The sequence below is a fragment of the Solea solea genome, chromosome 2, assembly GCF_958295425.1.
Source record: "Solea solea chromosome 2, fSolSol10.1, whole genome shotgun sequence".
In the NCBI taxonomy this organism is placed as follows: Eukaryota; Metazoa; Chordata; class Actinopteri; order Pleuronectiformes; family Soleidae; genus Solea; species Solea solea.
This window is the reverse complement of record NC_081135.1, coordinates 7,547,320-7,554,320: the sequence shown is the minus strand read 5'-3', so window position 1 is coordinate 7,554,320 and position 7,001 is coordinate 7,547,320. Positions and strand designations below refer to the sequence as shown.

Genomic DNA, 7,001 nt, shown 5'->3' with positions numbered 1-7,001 from the left:
GTAATGGCAGACCAAGGTTTTCAGCAGATTCCAGCCATGGCCCTCTGTCTGTTTGACATCACAGTGGTGCTGCGCACCATTTTCCTCTCTTTTAATTCATCAGCGCAGCTCAAGCTCTCTCATATCTGTCCCTTGTTTTCTAATCTGATGATGCTACTCAGCAAAGGCCCAACACTCTGAGCCCATCATGTGTAATTTCATTTGAAGTCTCATCCTATTCCCGAAAATGAGCTTTGTGTAAGATATTCCATGCCGCTGCTCGTCGCTCGCCCATAAATACAATTAACGTCAGTTTTATTTCCTTGAGAAACTGCGTGATCTTCAATCAAAGGCAAAGTCATGTAAAGTTCAGCCTTGACTTCATCGAGCCACAGCCAGTGTTAGTTGTGTTCAGTGGGTGTGTTTTGTGTTCCAGTGCATCCGACTGTGAATTGTCTTTTACCATGTTGCGTCTCACACTCCCGGCACTGATCAGCAACGGCAAATTAGTGACCGCGCTCTGCAGCAAACACGACTTTCCGTCAGCCCGTCCTCTCTAAAGTTTATCTCCAATGTCAAGGCGTTCGCTTGTTTAATAAGAACTGTTTCCACGTACACAATAATTGCTTCAGAGGTTCAGGATATTGGCTTTTTTTTTATGCTGCATTAGCTCTCATCGCCATTTATTTGTCTCATTCTTTCAGTTTATTTTCCCTCATCCTGCGCCGTTTTCATATGGTTATCTTTCCTGATTCACTCTCCCTTCACTTCTCCCCCGCCTCTTTCACTTTGTCCTGTCTCTGTCCTCCCACTTTTTCTCCCCTGTCTAATCAGCTGCATTTATTTCACAAACAGCTTGTCTCCGTGTCCGTGCTAATGAACATGATTCCTCAGTTAAATTTCCCTTCCCAGAAGCAATAGAAGTTTTATTAGAAGGGCAACAACCGGACATCAGTCTTGACAATGAGCTGCAGAAAAGTAAGATGTGATGTCAAATTTGATTTGTCACTGGCGGAGCTGAGGTTTTAGGTAGTAACAGTGTTTCCTTGACCTTTTAATCAAAAAAAGAGCCTTATTCCTTTGAGTGGTAAAAACAAATCAATAAATAATATGTGCCCTGTGCAAAGTGGATTGAATATTTTCTTTCTATTCTTTCACGTCACGTCACTGAAGTTAGACCTTTGTGGGAAAAAGATTTGAAAATTATAATCATGTCCTGTTTCGTATGCAATGATAATTGCGTCACGTTATGTCAAAATCCTACATTTTCCATTTCTCCCGTCAATACACTGGATGTGTTATAGTACAACTTTAAAAATAGCGTTAGGATACAGATGTACTGTATTGATCACCCATAGGGGAAATGCAGATACGTTCAATAGCCTGTCGGCAAAAATATAGGACACATGAAATAAAAATAGGATAAAAAAAAACTTCACTCTTTGTAGCTATTTTCAAAAATGTAATATTTTTTTGTTTTCCCTGCATGAACTTTTTTTCATCACGTTTTCTAGAACATTCAAAAATGTGCTTCTATGTTTTTTAACGGAAGCTTGATGTTGCATTACTGCCATCGCCTGGAATTGGAAAACTATTCTTTCTTGTTTCTTCAAGCTCATTCTGCTCATTTATTAGTACGTTAGGGGAGATGGAGACTACAACTACAAAGGCTTTTCTTAATATTCTATTCTGTCTAAATCTTGTCTTTACTCACTGCTGAAGGCATTTGACTGAGCAGTGTCATTTCAGCGGTTTACAGACACATGTACATCATCATATGACACCTCTTTATCTTCACACTGTTTGGCAATTTTTTAAATCAAGCCAGTCATAACCCCATAAGCTGTTTCTGGATCCTTCAGATGATTGACAGATACTGGAGAGTATCTCTCCAAAGGCAAACATCGAAATTCTATCATAAAATGTTTATGAAGCTAATGAAAAAAGATGTTTGTTGTTGGTTTTTCTTTTCCTTTCAACCCTTTAACTATCCAGCATAGAAGTGAACTTAGTCTCCCAATCTGCCCTCTTCCTCCCCCCCCACTGCTTTTTTCACCCGTTATGAAACATCCCTTTGTTTTATTTCATTTCCAAGCAATTTGTGGATTTCCTAAATTCTTGCTGATGCACAATTACCGGGATAGACGATAGACCAAGGGAGGAAAAAAAAAAAAAGAATTATGAGCTCAGGTATTTTAAAATCCGTCCCTGATGCACACACAGTTATGGGTGTGAAAAGGCAAAGGAGGGCAGCAAGAAAATTGTGAAGCAGCGCAGCAGGGTTTTATATTATTCCAAAGCTCCCTGCTCTCTGAACTCACTGACCTCTAACCTTGCATCTCCCGCCGCTTGTGGCAAATTAACCCTCTGGAGGTCAGAAAAGTGTGTGCTTTTTTTTTGTATTGATCCACACTGGATTCTACTGCTGCTTCATGGTGCTTGTCACAACCCATGCTGGGAAATTAGTGATAATTAAGATTACAATTGTGCCAAAGGCCATTGAAGTGGGTGATTCATTTATTAACCTTTTTTTCATGCTAATTTTTTCTTCTTTCCCTTCAGCGTGAGCTAATTTGACTTTTCTGTGTAAATCCAGCTTATCATAATAGCAGAAAACATAATTGGGGTATTGACCTGAGGTGATAATAGAAATTATATATGGAACACTTTCAAAACACCTCCAACAGAATTAAGGATGTTAGCACGTGTCAGTGAAAAAAAGCAAACTGGGTCATTTTTGTTTTATATAATGACACTGATTCTTACATCCTGGACCTTCAATATCCAATCCAATTTCATTTATGAAGCACAACAACACCTGAAACACAGTGCTGTACATCAGAGATAAATACAACAAATAAAATATAAGAATAAGAAATATAAGACCTTATATGACCTAAAAAAATAAAAATAAAATGTCAAACCCAAATCTCATACTGGGTCGAAAGCCAAAGAATACAAATGGGTTTTAAAAGTGGATAATTGGGGAGCCTGTCTGCCATGCAGTGGGAGATTGTTCCACAACAGAAAAAGCTCTGTCCCCTCTGAGCTTCCATTTAGATTTTGGTAACTTGAGGAGCAGCTGATACAGGGCAGGATACAGGATACGAGACCGGAGTTTAAGGATGAAGCAGCTCAAGACCATTTAAGGATATAAAAAGGAAATGAGATTTTAAAATGAAGTCTAAAATGCACGGGCAGCCAGTGGAGTGTGGCTAAAATAGGCGATATGTGTTCCCTTGTATGTGCTCTTACTTACATACAAAGCATTATATGACACTTGTTGCTTAGGATCAAATATGATTCCACCGCACTGTGAAGCAAACTTGTGATATTTTCCTTTTTATGAGACGAAGTTCAGAAAATTTGAGTTTCCACCTTTGTCTGCCTGTTTTTAAATACATTTCAAAATGAAAATTGTCCTTGAGTTAGAGGCTGCATCTCTGTCTTGTCCCATGTCTCGTCTTGCAGTCCTAGTATTAATGTGCAATGCATTAGTTCACAGTAGTGGAAACACTGACCTGTACCTGTTTTCTTTACACTTGAAACTAAAAATTGACGGTGCGGGAATTAAGTTGCAGTCGTGCAATACAAAACGATGCTGCCTCCTGCTTCTCAGAATGCAGAGATATGTATTTTTTTACACGTGTGAAATGAGAACAAACTTTGCAAGTGATGCGGCTGTTATTCAGAACGTAATCTCAACAGTTCAGCTTGGCAAGAGGGCAATTAGAGAGGCTTGTTTTTTTTTTTTTTTTACTAATCTAGAAATAATGGTGCACCATTGGAGGTATATGCATGTGAATACACCTCTCCCTTTTCTGCTCACATGACCCAGACGTTATTAGATTTTTTTTTTGGGAGGGGGGGCTTGTGAAAGGAGACAAATGGAGGCTGCAGGCGGAAAATATTAATACTCAGTATGTCCAGACCCCTCGTTTCTCTTCTGCACATCCTCCTCTCCCCCCATTCCCTCCATCCCCAGCGAGCACTCGCTCCTCTTTCTTCTTCATCTCATTGTACAGTGTCACGACTGTGCCATGCACGTCCCCCTCAGGCCATTCAGAGCCAGTAAGGAGGGGAAATTTGTCACCTTGGTACATCAACCACCTATAATTGCCTTTTAAGGGTAAAATACTGGTCATTCATTGGCAACTCTCTGGCTGGCACCACACAGGCTGTCTTGACACTTTTGCTATTGCGCTTCACGCTAAGCTGATTTTATGTGGTGGAATCAAACAGCGATGAGAACACTTTCTCTCTTAGGGGGAACAGCACTGCCACATTTGTATTTAGGTGGCAGAAAACTAGCAGTCGGGGGTCACTCGGTTGGTGTAGTGGTTTGCAGCAAAAACGACCCAGTCTATATTACTAGAATAGGGGTAGTATTTTTGAAAACTTGTGCTTCCCAACCTCAGTTTCCCAACCTCAGTTTCCCAACCTCAGTTTCCCTTGAGAGAAATATCTTTTTTGTTACGTGCCCACCAGTGACAATTGGTCCGAGGCTCGAAACCGCCAGTGCCCACCAACTTTGCTACCAGTTACGCTAACAAGATTCAGTTTATCTCATCCACACTTCAAAAACCTAACCATGCACTTAACACAAGATCTCACCCAACTCTCTGTCCCTCCATCTGTTGTTTCCCTCCATCCCTTCAGCCACGTCAACGTCATCGTGGTCTTTGATCATGGGAAGCTGCGTGAAGTGTGAGCCGGGAGGCATGGGAGGCATATGCTCTGCCTTCAGATGTGGTGCTGGTGCCTGTAAAAACAAATATCATGTTTGTGAGTGTTTGACCGTCTCCGAACCCCGAGCAGGTGAGCCTGGATGCCTGACCCAAACCAGTTTAGCAGCACAGCATGAATTTATAACAACGAGCACACTCACACCAGGTCAGGTGGGTTAAAGACATTAAAAGAATATGTTCACTTTCTTGCTCAAGGTTTGATGGAAGGACTGATACCTCACTCTGCCAGTGTCCATAGAGCTTAGCTTATAAGAGAGAGCTTTGGATCACAGGGTTTCTGACCTTAGGGCAGCAAAGCTGTTCTAAAACTATGCTAACCAGCCACTGTAGCTGCAGCACAGCCAGGATTTAACCTCATTTTATTCTGAAATGAATGGTGTATCAATTGATTTTACAAAATAAAAGGATAAGCGGATCGTCTTGCTCATCACACGTTCGACATTGAAGGACTTTTGTATAAAAGGTTCTCTTTCGTAACTGTTTCTCAGTTCGAGGACCTGCCCACGTATTGTTTAAAGATGTCTTCAGGCCTTTCATAGGCACCACACTACTATGTTGTAAATTGGCTTTCAAAACAACAGTGAAATACTAGACAGTTCACAGTAAATTGTGTTGGTCAAAAGTGCAAATGCTTCCCGCTGCCTCAAGATCGCACTGCACCTCATTTTAAGATCAACGCGCCTAAAGGCATCCATGCACAATTGCCATAAAGACATAAACTGAATGGGAGAAAAACAGCACCAGTCTGTTTCATAGCATTGTCGTTAAAGTCCTTTGTCTTCTTCATTTTTAAAACCAGACAGTGATGAAAATACAACACCAGCTTTGCAAGAAGAGCTTCCATCACATAGACATGAGAAGAAGGATGGTGGACCAGCCAAGTTTGCCTCTCGCTGATAAGTCTCCCCCTCATTTCAGCCGCCTGTTGCCTGCCCTCCTCTCTCCCGCCTGAACTCCATCTGATCCCATCTTTATCCTCTCCCTTTGTCTGGCTCCTCTCACCTCCTCCACTTTCTTCCTGAAGCCTCGAAGCTTAGATAGAAAGGAGTGATATGCACTGAATAAACCCCAGAAATTAATTTTTTCTCATCTTTTGAAAGACTTCTGCTCTCTCACACATTCCCTCCTTTCCGGCTGGCTCACTATCTCCCCATTTTCTCTTTCACCCTCAGCAAGTCGATTGACAAGGTTTAAAAAGAAAAAAAGAAAAATAGGTTTCCATAATAGAATATTTAATCCACCAAGCAAAACACAGTCAAATTAAAAGCCTGGTCTCATACATGGAACAGTATTGTAATCCTGTTTCTTTCTTAAAAAAATTCAACCACTTTCTGTGTCTTTCTCCCGCTCCTAATAGAAATGCAAAGCCTATCTGTGATGATAGATTGCAATGTAAAATTAGATTTTCTCTATCACCGGCTACAAACTTAAGCCCGTGAATGTCTGAACTTATGTTGGAGCATATTTCTTCTCCTGAGGGTTTTGATTTACCGGGGAACCTTGTGAACAGGAAGCGTCATTTGCAGCATCCTGTGGGTCGCTTAGATAAAGACTTTAGCCTCACTGATTCTTGTTTATTATTGTTGTTCTCTAGGGGGCGCTCTATCGCTGCTACAGTGACACTGAACCTAAGAGGTTGAGATGATTGACATAATCTGAGGCATATAGACCCTTTCATTGTATGCAAACATTCCAGGCCTAGCGAGAATGCGCATAGTTTGGGGTCAGAAAACAGGTAAGCGAATAGCATATGTCCACGGTTCGCCACCAAATAATTCTGAATATGTTCTTTCGTTGCCAATACCTAAATAAATGAGTACTAGCTGACGGCAATAGCCTGCCTGACCCTGCTTCAATAAAAGATTGGGTAGATGATATTAGCAAGTGGCCAGATATTATATCCAGTGGCCAGCTATTCACTCTTACCTTATATATAAACCTGGCCCGTACACGCGAGAAAGTCTATGCACATACAAGTCTTACAAGGAATGTTTTTAGCACACCATGTTTACCTGTCAACACGCTAGCCAGCCGGCAGCTAACTACAAGCTAGCTACGTCCAAAAACACAAGATAACTTTATAGGCTGCATAGGTTTCACATACATATGTTGCTGTCATTGCTTTGACTTTGCTTTGACTTGCTTTAATCCAGGCTTTTCACCGTAATCTAACAGAAAGAGCTGATAAATGCTAACTTACATGAAATGAAGTGAGCGCTACAAACGCGAGCCTCTTTGACTGCAGTAGCACCCAAGTCTTCTCTTTTTAATGCT

General features: G+C 41.2%; 1 long non-coding RNA gene across 1 annotated transcript in view; it reads right to left on the bottom strand.

Moving 5' to 3' along the window:
• Positions 1-4,637: 4,637 nt before the first annotated feature.
• The window catches only part of LOC131455651 (uncharacterized), a 35,479-nt gene continuing 33,115 nt past the window's right edge, over positions 4,638-7,001 (bottom strand). Inside the window, exon 4 of the long non-coding RNA XR_009239820.1 lies at positions 4,638-4,741. This is a non-coding gene — a long non-coding RNA (uncharacterized LOC131455651). The remainder of the gene's footprint in view (positions 4,742-7,001) is intronic.